Source organism: Anomaloglossus baeobatrachus, chromosome 1, assembly GCF_048569485.1.
Source record: "Anomaloglossus baeobatrachus isolate aAnoBae1 chromosome 1, aAnoBae1.hap1, whole genome shotgun sequence".
NCBI lineage: Eukaryota > Metazoa > Chordata > Amphibia > Anura > Aromobatidae > Anomaloglossus > Anomaloglossus baeobatrachus.
In genome coordinates, this window is record NC_134353.1 from 862,153,217 (window position 1) to 862,165,841 (window position 12,625).

Sequence of the window (12,625 nt, forward strand, 5' to 3'; positions counted from 1 at the left end):
TCATCTATGTATGGAGATACTGTATAATATACCATATTTCTGATATTTCACTCATCATCTATGTATGGAGATACTGTATAATATAACATCACTGGTATTTTACTTATCATCTGTGTATGGAGATACTGTATAATATAACATATCCCTGGTATTTCACTCAATATCATCTATGTATGGAGATACTGTATAATATAACATATTGCTGGTATTTTACTTATCAATGTATGGAGATACTGTATAATATAACATATCCGTCGTATTTCACCCTATATCATCTTTGTATGGAGATACTGTATAATGTAACATATCTCTGATATTTCACTCGTTATCATCTATGTATGGAATCACTTTTTTATGACTTATTAGCAGTATTTAACTCTTTACCTCCCAGCTGTTTTTCCCTTCTTTACATGAGCATACAGCATAATATAATGTCAATTGTAATTAACTCTTCATGATCCAGCTTCTCTCACAGTGCACTGCTAGGTATGCAGACACAGGACATTATAGCATGTCAGTGTTATTTATAGGCATTGTTTCTATGTATACGTCATCCCTCCATATTTGTCCTCTTTTATAGCAATATTATCACTTCTTATAATGCGCATATCCATTTTGCTCAAATATTTTGTATTTGATAACACAATGTAGCAATCGTTTTCTCGCTCCTGTTTCGATGACAGCCGGGATTATCCTGGTGACAGGTTTCCTATTGCGATGATGTGTTGTATTTTGAAGGACGTTTTCCTAATCCTGGTCACAGCAGTGAAAGATACCTGGTAACTGGTGATAAGAGCGGGAGCAGAATGAGCAACAGCCAATGGTAAAAGTGGCATATGACATCATGACGTCGCCTTCCCATTGGCTCACACTGAGCTTCATTCAGGCAGCAACAGTCTTATGAATTCACCCCGCAACATCTGAGCCTGGCGAGATCTGTCCCAGGGTGGCATTGCTAGAGGTGACTGTTCTGTTTCTTGGAGGCTAGCAACAGAGGGATAAAAAGACCTGCATGCCTTGTGAATCACATGCTGCCCGTATCCACTTATTGTGCTATCTGATCACTATGCAGATTTTTGTATATGGAGCTTTGCATTAGATTAATCTATATTTCTTATCTCATCTTTTATTACTGGATTTAGATTCCTCAGAATCTGCTTAGGACAGTTTAGGAATAGTATGATTAAATGGTGTCTGTACACTGCGTATGGCTTAGGTAAAGGCTGCACTGGTCTTGTTATATGTATATATATATATATATATATATATATTATTACAGTGGAACCTTGGATTATGAGCATAATTGGTTCCGCGAGTGAGCTCTTAACCCAAGTTACCTTATATCAAAGCGAATTTTCCCACAGGAAGTAATTGAAACACAGACAATTCGTTCCACAGCCCAGAAATATTTGCTGTATTTATACAAACTTATTACAGTAATACAAAATAATGCACTGTATTTATAAAATTACAGTACACTAATACAAAATACTGTACTGTAAAAACAAATTAAACTGCACTTTAGCTTACCATAGAATTGTTGGTGTGCGGGAGGCACAGTACATGCAATGTGCTGTACTGGTTAGCAGAAAGAAAGTACAATACTATATCCACAAATGCAAATTGATAGACCTGATATATACTATATACTGTACTGTACAATAGTATACTGTGTACATTACCGTCAGAGCGTGGTGAAAGGACAGAACCAGATGTGTGCACGGTGAGCATTTGCTTTTCTTGCAAAGCATTGCTCTTAAACCAAATTACGAATTTGTAAAAAGCTTCACTTGTCTTGCAAGACGTTCTCAAACCAAGTTACCCTTAAACCAAGGTTCCACTATATGTAGATATATATATATATATATATATATATAGAGATATATATCTATCTATCTATCTATCTATCTATCTATATATATATATGTGTGTGTATATATATATATATATGTGTATATATCTCTATATATATATATATATATATATATATATATATATAAAAATCTCTTTAAAGCAATGTATTCAAAGGATGGTAAGTTATCTCTTATATATAGTGTAGGGGACAGCAGAGATCAGGGCTCTGCAATCCAGGAAAGCAGAGCACAGCATTCTGCTATTTCCAGCAGTCCCAATGTCAATGAATGGAGCAGAAGTCAGGCATGTGCACCTTCACTCCATTCACGACAGATCCCAGTGGTCGGAGCTCCTTATAGATAGGGAATAACTTACTACATTGGGAATAACCCTTTAATTGATATATAAATCTTTTCCATGTATCAAATAATATTTGATCATTTTATCCATAATGAACCAAATGGAGCACAATAGAAATTAATTGGCCACAATCTAAATCTGCATTCTTCACGTGAATAGTTACATAGGTTGAAAAAAGACCTAGATCCATCTAGTTCAACCATAGTATAGTAAGTAATTCTTGGTTACCCAAGCATAAGTATCGGTTTCAGATTGCAGCACTAATCCACAATTGCAGATGTTATTTGTTCTGTCTCCTCAAAATCCTATGGACAGGTGATTATTTTTGCGTGCTGAGATTTTTTTCTTACCACCTAGGCCATAGATTTATATGGAAAATCACTTATGCTCAATTGTCGTATAAACTATTATTGTTTGCTGTGTTGTCTGTCTGAATGGAGCCCAATACAAAAGCCAGCAAATCTTTGTTTGTGCTTATACTATGTTGCAATTTTACATACATCAACATATAGAAGAACAAAGGGTCTCGCTTTCCAATGTCTTTTGTTCTCATTAATATAGCGTCAGTTCACTGTTTTACCACTAGATGGCACTGCGTCCCATTAGAAGAACATCACAAAGTCCTTGTCTACAATGTGTTGAGCTTTCAGGAGCAGTATATCTTCAGTACTGTATATCTTCAGTTTATCTTCTTTGTGTGTGTATGATACTGAAAAGGGTTGCTTCCTTTGTCATGGAAAACTCTTAATGACATATATATGTGGCATATACTAAAAATGAAATCACTAAACACTGCACTGTTACAATAGGATAAGGGTACAGGCCAGTTTGAGACTGAACTGAGGCCATTTTCGTCCATAGGTTTAGTGTGTATGGTGACCCTATTCAACAAAGGAGTGTATTTCCAGTGCACACATAATATTTATTTTACACACTTCTATATCACCAATAATTACAGACATCATCATCACTGTCCCCATTGGGGCTCACAATCTAAATTCCCTATCACTATGTCTTTGGAGTGTGGGAAGAAACCCACGCAAACACGGGGAGAACATACAATCTCTTTGCAGGTGTTGTCCTTGGTGGGATTTGAAACCAGGACCCCAGCGCTGAAAAACCACAATGCTAACCACTGAGATGTAACGTCATATGATACACATAAACGAAACATGGATACAGTGTGTAATAATCTCCATAACAGGTGGTTAAACTATAAGATATATACAAATGCATCTGAATATTTAAAAAGTTGTAATAGGCCGGTAATAAAACCAATTATGCACATAACTATGCTGGGTTGACTATCCCACTGGAGGACCTGAGAATCCTCTGGTGGGCCCTAGCCTCTCCTTCAGATGCATTCATACTGGCACACCTTGCGACCACTATGGGGTCCTAAGTGGGGTAAAATGCCATTCAGTCTGTTTCTGATGTCACTAGATCGCACCTGTGGTGCCACGCCACAGACCATACACTGCAGAGACTGGAGCAGTGCTCCAAGGGAAAGCAGAAAGGTAATTATTTGTTTACCATTTTTTTTTTATCAGTCATTGCTTGTGGTGATCTGATACTCTATATATTGTAGCTCTGAGCACCCATACTGTATATAGGGGAGCTGTGTGGAACATCATACTTTGAAAAGGAGTGTGTGAAACCCCCATGCTGCATAACTGGGAGCTGTAGAACCCCCATACTGCATATAAGGGAACTGTTAGGGTGATTATATTGTATAAAATGGGCTGTGCGGTCCCTATGCTATATATATGGGGAGCTATTTGGTCCCCATACTCTATACTGTGTATAGGAGGCTGAGAGGTTTTATACTGTATATAGGGGAGCTATGGGGTCCCTATTAGAGATGAGCCACCCCCCTAGCGTTCAAGTTCGGTTCGTCGAACGGAGGCTCCGTTCGACAAACCATTCGAACCCCATTGAAAACAATGGGAGGCAAACACAAACACATAAAAACACATTATACATGTACACATACAGTTAATAAACATTGCCATAACACTTACAGGTCCCCGCGACGCGTCCTGCACTCTGTCTCCCGCCGCTTTTCCTTCCGATAATCGCTGTGTCCGCCCAGTAACCAGCACTGATGATAGGACCTTCCATGACGTCAAAAAAAGCATGTGACCAGTCACGTGTCTATTATCTCATTGGCTACAGACTGGTCATATGGCTAAACATCATGCTAGGTCCTGTCAGTGCATCTCTCCGGTACGCGGTGATTGTTCCAGCATCTCCTTGTACCAGTGAAATGCTCTGCACATTGTCGACTCCCCGTCCATGCATGTTGGCGCTCTTTACAGAGTCAGGCCACATGCAGGAACTAGATGCCACAGCCGGTGAATAGCGGCACCGGGAATCACGTGATCGGAGCACCGTTGCTATGGTAACCCGCCTGTCAGCGGTGACGTCACCGCTTACAGCCCGTAGCCTCTGCTCACTTACTGAGTGATTAGACTGCATGGAGCAGCAGCGTCTTCCTCCCATGCAGTGCTGTCTGATGTAGCAGAGCTCCATGGGTTGAAGGAGAAAGAAGACAGAAGACCAGGATCGTGGAGGGCTGACAGGGAGTAATAAACATGGAGTCTCTAAGTCTGTCTGTGTATTTATTTCTATTAAAGTATTTTTTCTCTGTGTGGTGTCTTTTTTTTAACCCTTTATTGGAGATTCTTAATGGCCGGGTCAAACTTGCCTGACATTAAGAATCTCTGGCGAAATACTAGCTAGTAAACCAAAGCTAGTATTAACCCATTATTACCCAGCAAGCCACCCGGCTTCAGGGCTGCTGGAAGAGTTGGATACAGCGCCAGATGATGGCGTTTCTATGAAAGCGCCATTTTCTGGGGCGGCTGCGGACTGCAATTCGCAGCAGAGGGGCCCAGAAAGCTCGGGCCAACCTGTTCTGCGGATTCCAATCCCCAGCTGCCTGTTTGTACCTGGCTGGACACAATAATGGGGCGAAGCCTATGTCGATTTTTTTTTTTTTTAATTAATCAAATTCATGAAATAATTAAAAAAAGGGCTTCCCTATTTTTTTGGTTCCCAGCCGTGTACAAATAGGCAGCTGGGGGTTGGGGGCAGCCGTACCTGCCTGCTGTACCTGGCTAGCATATAAAAATATGGCAAAGCCCACGTCATTTTTTTGGGGGGCAAAAAACTCCTGCATACAGTCCTGGATGGTGTATGCTGAGCCTTGTAGTTCTGCAGCTGCTGTCTGCTCTCCTGCATACACTAGTGAATGAAGCATGCTGAGCCTTTAGTTTTGCAGCTGCTGTCTGCTCTCCTCCATACAGACAGCAGACAGCAGCTGCAAAACTACAAGGCTCAGCATACTCCATCCAGGACTGTATGCAGGAGTTTTTTGCCCCCTCAAAAAATTACGTGGGCTTCTCCATGTTTTTGTATGCTAGCCAGGTACAGCAAGCAGCTACGGGCTGCCCCCAACCCCAGCTGCCTATTTGTACCTAGCTGGGAACCAAAAATATAGGGAAGCCCTTTTTTTTTTTTAATTATTTCATGAATTTCACAAACGTAACTCGAACTGCCAAACTTTTAGCAAATCGTTCGAGTTCATCGAACGACTCGAACACACCCCAAAATCACTCGAACATGAAATTGGCGAACCTCGAACATCGCTCATCTCTAGTCCCTATACTACACATATTGAAGCTGTTGGATCATCATAATGTAGAAAAGGATCTGTGGGGAATACTGTACATTGGGAAGTTGTATAGCCCCATAATATATATAGGAGAGCTGTGGGGCTATCATAATGTATATAGAGCATCAGTGGGGTCAATCATATTATATATAGAGGGGCTGTTGGGAACTCATACTGTATATAGGGAATTCTGGAAGCATCATATTGTGTATAAGGGGGGTCTTTGAGCCATCCTACTATATATAGGAGAGCTGTGGGGGTCATTATACTGTATATAGGGAGCTGTAGGGGCCATCATACTGTATATAGGGGGTCTATAATATGTTAATCATACTGCATATATGTTGCTGCGGGGGCTTTTATACTTAATGTAGGGAGCTGTGGGGACAATTGTACTGTGTATATTGGGTCTCTGGACCATCATATTGATTATAGGGAGATATGAGGACATAACACTGTATACAGTGTGTCCACCCATACCCTTTCCACCACCATTAACTTGAGAACGGCGGCAGCTATAGGCATAGAAGTGGTGTCTAGGTATAGTAAAGTAGCCATGCGCTACACAATGAAACCACCTATAGCGCCACCTGGTGGAAAACAATGGATTTAGCATTTTTATCTCGAAAACTGAACGAGATAGAGAAAAAAAAGTGAATTACAAAGTTGTAGGGCATCATCAATTCAATACGAATCGACACCTTGCCTACAGAAATGCTATGATATGAAACCCATGACCCCCCCCCAAAATATCGAATGCTGGTCACGCATATGGTGCTCATTTAACTTTGATGCTCAAAGTGGCCACCGTCAGCTGCAATGCACATCTGGACTCTGGACAGCATACTGTATCTTGCTGCACGTTATGCAATACGGTAGGTGACCCGTTTGCACAAGCATCTGTGATACGTCTTCATAGGTCCTGCAATGTTGGTGGAGGAGTTGCATACACCTGGTGTTTGATGTGACCTCATAGAAAGAAGTCCAATGGGGTCAGGTCAGGTCAGGTGAGGGTGAAGGCCACTCCACACAGCCACCATACCCAATGACTTGTAGGAAGGTCTCCATGTGGTATCGCTTCACGTCCGCAGCCTTTTGAGTTACACGTTCTAATCATAGCATTTCTGTACGCAAGGTGTCGATTCGTATTCAATTGATGATGCCCTACAACTTTGTAATTCACTTTTTTTTCTCTATCTCATTCCATTTTCGAGATAAAAATGCTAACTCCGTTGTTTTCCACCAAGTGGCGCTATAGGTGGTTTCATTGCGTAGTACATGGCTACTTTACTATACCTATACACCACTTCTATGCCTATAGCTGCCGCCGTTCTCAAGTTACTGTCGATGGACAGGATATGGGTGTATACTCGCATTGCAAATTATTATGCAAATTTGATTTAAGTGTCATAAAGATTTGATTTTTTGTCTCAGGGCTCTTTGGATTACTGAAATTAATCTCAAACACCTGTGATAATTAGTTTGTCAGGTGAGCCCAATTAAAGGAAAACTACTTAAGAATAGGATTCCACATGATTATGCAGCCACGTTTCAAGCAATATGGAAATAAAAAAGATCTCAAAGCGTTAAATTGTACAATGCATTGGACAAGGTATGAAACCATTAGATATTTCATGAAAACTTAAGCGCAATCATCATACTGTGAAGACATTTGTGGCTGATACACAGCACAGACGTGTTAGTACAGATAAAGGCATAATGAGGATGGTTTCTGCTAGAAAAAAAAATCATTGAATTGAGAGCAGCTTCTAAAATACCATTACAAAGCACTAAACAGATATTTAAAGCTGCTATTGATTCTGGAGACCCATGAACTTCAAGGTGTAAGATCCTCCTGAGGCTCCAGTTTTGCATAAACCTACTGTTTGGCCACCCGTAAACAATGCTCAAAAGCAGAAATGATTGCAGTGGGCCTAGACATACAAGAAGACAAATTTTAAAACAGTCTTCTTTACACATGAATGCTGTGCAACCCTGGATGGTCCAGATGGATGGAGCAGTGGATGGTAGATGGCTGGCGAATATGTCCCAACAAGGCTTCAAGGTCAGCAATGAGGTGGCAGAGTCATGTTTGGGTCAGAATCATGGAGAGAGCTAGTAAGCTCCTTTAGGGTCTCCAAAGGTCTGAAAATGATCTCGGTAAAGTATATAGTTTCTGACTTACCACTTCCTTCCATGGTACAAAAAGAAAAACTATGTCATCCATAGCAAAATCATCTTCATGCATGAAATGCATCATCTCATGCTGCAAAGAATACATCTGTGTCATTGTGTGCTATGGGCATAAATGTAGAGAAACTCATGGTGTGGCCTCCAGCCTCCCCTGACCTCAACCCTATTGAGAACCTTTGGAGTATTCTCAAACAAAAGATCTAAGGGTAGAAGCAGATCACAATAAAACTGAGCAGCCTTTTCTGACATCCTGCCAGGAAATTACAGCAGAAATTATCCAAAAACTCACAAATTCAATAGATAGAGGAATTATGAAGGTGATATCAAGGAAGGAGTCCTATGTAGAGCTGATCGAATGCCCAAAAATCCAGGACTGGTGAATCACTGCCAGATTTTAAAAAGAAACAATAGGATAAAGAGTTACACACCAGTCACAATGTATAGGGGAATAGTGAAAAGCAAAACTGCTATGGGAATACTAGACTGAAAACTACAATGGACTATCTGAAAAAAGTGAAAAACATGAAAATGGTATATGCATAATGTCATGATGTATTTTACCTTCTCACTGTATTTGCTGTAATACTATGTCTTGGAATGTAAGTGACCATACCTTCCCCCAGCCTGTATCATATTGCAATCTGGCTTCAGCAGTAGCTATTGTCATTGATTTGGTGGGGGTTGCATATATATATTGTTCTTCTCAGCATGGGACTTCTCCAATCTACAACTTGGTAAACAGAACAGAGCCAGCAGTCTAAAGTCCATTCATGCATCAAATGGCCAGGGGGAGGTGTGCCCACCTAAGGGGCTGATCCCAGGAGAGAAGAACATGTTAGTTCAGTTAGTTGGATATCGGCTGGAGAAGGATGAGGACCTATAGCTGAAGCTGGATCCTGGGGTCTGTGTGTGTGGACTGTTACAGACTGGAGATTCGCGGCCACGTGGGATTGTGTTTTGTTGCTCACCTGTTGGACTCAAGGAACTCATATAAGGACCATTGCCCTATTTTCCCTGGCATCGGAATACCAGGCAGTGCCCCTGGATCTTTTGTTTTTCTGTTGTGGACTCCTTGCAGATTTGAAGGATTTATATTTATGTTTGCTGCTTTATCTGTGTGGTTCCAATAAAGCCCTTTGGATTGTTCCTTGGCCTGGCGTCCCTCACTGCTCTGTTGCATACCCCGTCACAAACTGGTGGCAGCGGCGGGATCAGAGCAGAAGAAATGGAGGACAACGACCAATCAACGTCTGAAACCAGAACCTCAGGATACAGGAACTGGACTGTGGTGAGCCTACAAACAAAGACCCGGGAATTAGGTGTCGGCTACAAAGGACTCTCTAAGGAGCAACTAATTGAGGCATTGGAAAACGCTTGCCTGCAAGATGGCACCGAGGAACAATTTCCACAGCAAGGGGAGCAAAGACGGGAGCCGGAGGTGAATACCCAAAAAAGTCAATGGGTTGTGTGGTACGAGGAGGAGATGGCCTTGCTGGGAGAGGAGACCACCATAGAATATAAGATGGAGGTCATGCGTGGAGCTAAAGAGAAGGAGCGCAGGATGGAGGAGATGGCATTGCTGGATAAGCAGCTCACTGTGGAAGCCGCGAGAGGTTCCAGACAGACTGTAACCCAAGCACCCATCATGAGGGAACTTCCCAGGGTGTCCCGCAAAGACTTCAAGCAGTTTAATGAGGCTGCTGGTGACATTGAGGGCTTCTTCCAGGACTTTGAGCATCAGTGTCGATTAATGGAAGTCCCAGAAAGGGAGCGCGTCCGGCATCTGGTTGGGCTCTTAGAGGGTGGAGCTGCTGCAGCCTATAGAGCTATGGACCCTCGGTGGAACTGTGAGTATGCGGATATTAAACAGACTATTCTAGAACATTATGCTGTATCGCCAGACACTTACAGGACTCAGTTCCGTACGTTAGCCTGTGATGGGGAAGTGTGTTTCAAATTGTATGCCCACAGACTGAAACAAGTATGCCATCGCTGGCTGGAGGGAGAGGGGGCCTTAACTTGGCAGACCTTCCTCCAGGTCATCCTAAAAGAACAGTTTTATGCCAAGTGCCCTACTGAGATCCGGGAATGGGTGCGTGAGAGGAGACCAGAGACAGTGGAACAAGCTGCTGCTCTAGCTGATGAGGTGCTCACTATCAAGCCTCAGTGGAAGAAGCTGCTAGCAGAGGGAGCAAAAATGACCAGCACCTCAACTCCAGAGGTTCCTTGTCCTTCAGTGCCCAATGTTCCTCAACCTCCTAGATCACCACCTCATGTGGATACCCGTGTGTATGTGCCTCCAGTTGCTTCGACCACATTTTCTGGAATGCGACGAGGAGAGAAAGTAGAAGAGCGAAGATGTTATAGCTGTGGGCATCCCGGGCATCTGCGGGCCACATGCCCATCTATCCCGTGGAGTCATCCTCCAAATCGACAACCACTTCCAGCACCTGCACCTCCCTATCAGTCACCAAGGTCTCCTACCTACTTCTCCAGACGGCAAACTGGAAGGAGTGAGATGCAGCGCAGATGTTATGGTTGTGGGCATCCTGGGCATCTGCAAGCTCACTGTCCAGGTGTTCAAAGGCAGAACAGCTGCAGACCACCTTTGCCTGTCCATTATCTACAGACACCCTCAGCAGAAGAAGAGCTGGATTCAGGCCCTAATGATTTGCCAAGTGACTCTGATATGTTGACTTCCCTACCAGGAGTCTATGGGGTGCGAGCCACAGCCGCCCGTTCTTCTGATCTTCAGCATAAACATCTACAGGAGGTTGTGCTGGATGGCCAAAAAGTTGTTGGCTTTCGTGACACTGGGGCTTTTCTCACCATCGCAGATCCCCGAGTAATTCAACCAGAAGCAATTCAACAGGGACCAGGAATTGCCATTGAATTGGCTGGAGGTACTCAAAGATACATTCCAAGAGCGAGTGTGACCCTGGATTATGGCTTTGGGGCAAAACAATGCATAATCGGTGTGATGAGCGGCCTTCCTGCAGACATACTCCTAGGCAATGATGTGGGAGATATACAGTGCCGATTTGTGGGTACAGGAGGCAGGGTTTAAGTGGGGGAGGATATAAACTGGACCCGAGCATTCAACCCTACATCTTCATCATACACTAAAGAACCTGGAGCCAACACCAAAATGCAGATGGACTGTCCAGGCAAGAGGAGCCTTGAGTCCTGTCAGCCATGCCTGCGTGTACTTAACCAGCGACCTGTAGAGGTCCCTAGTACATACACAAGTTGGGAGGGGAAGGAATTGTCATGATGTATTTTACCTTCTCACTGTATTTGCTGTAATACTATGTCTTGGAATGTAAGTGACCATACCTTCCCCCAGCCTGTATCATATTGCAATCAGGCTTCAGCAGTAGCTATTGTCATTGATTTGGTGGGGGTTGCATATATATATTGTTCTTCTCAGCATGGGACTTCTCCAATCTACAACTTGGTAAACAGAACAGAGCCAGCAGTCTAAAGTCCATTCATGCATCAAATGGCCAGGGGGAGGTGTGCCCACCTAAGGGGCTGATCCCAGAAGAGAAGAACATGTTAGTTCAGTTAGTTGGATATCGGCTGGAGAAGGATGAGGAGCTATAGCTGAGGCTGGATCCTGGGGTCTGTGTGTGTGGACTGTTACAGACTGGAGATCCGCGGCCACGTGGGATTGTGTTTTGTTGCTCACCTGTTGGACTCAAGGAACTCATATAAGGACCATTGCCCTATTTTCCCTGGCATCGGAATACCAGGCAGTGCCCCTGGATCTTTTGTTTTTCTGTTGTGGACTCCTTGTAGATTTGAAGGATTTATATTTATGTTTGCTGCTTTATCTGTGTGGTTCCAATAAAGCCCTTTGGATTGTTCCTTGGCCTGGCGTCCCTCACTGCTCTGTTGCATACCCCGTCACAAACAGCTGCTATGAATAATAGGAATGAGAGATGTTTAGCCATTGTATTGATCAATGCAAAGAAGCCCAAAAACCAAACGCCAAGGTAATCTCTATTTTTGGGGTCCCTAACGTACATGTAACTCCACCTGCAATTAAAAAACTTGCTCTGTATGGGAAGCAAAGGACCAAGCTATATATGTGAAATAAGACACATGGCTATGGGTGGGGCAGGGTTTGCAGACAGAAAATGCATACTAATTAAAGAATGTACGTCTGGAACACCATGGTGTGAATAAGGTGCAAGACTCACTTTTTTCAGATAGTCCATTGTATTTTTCAATCTAGTATTCCCATAGCAGTTTTGCTTTTCATTATTCCCCTATACATTGTGACTGGTGTGCAACTCTTTATCCTATTGTTTAGTTGTATATTTTTGAGTCTTGCACCTTGTTCACACCATGGTGTTCCAGACGTACATTCTTTAATTATATTTTAAAAAGTGGCCGCTCTGCTCCGGAATCCAGTGCCCATATATGTCAATGGGGACCGGAATCCGGAGGTTAAAAACATTTGTGGAGGGGATAGGGGGGTAGGATCGAGTGCAGCATAATCACCGAGGCGCTGTCATGGCGGCACACTCCTTCCGG

The 12,625-nt window shown here is 43.0% G+C and overlaps 1 long non-coding RNA gene across 1 annotated transcript in view; it reads left to right on the plus strand.

The window, feature by feature from the left end:
• Window positions 1-883: 883 nt before the first annotated feature.
• Window positions 884-12,625, plus strand: part of LOC142301458 (uncharacterized) — a 79,115-nt gene continuing 67,373 nt past the window's right edge. Inside the window, exon 1 of the long non-coding RNA XR_012752808.1 lies at window positions 884-961. This is a non-coding gene — a long non-coding RNA (uncharacterized LOC142301458). The remainder of the gene's footprint in view (window positions 962-12,625) is intronic.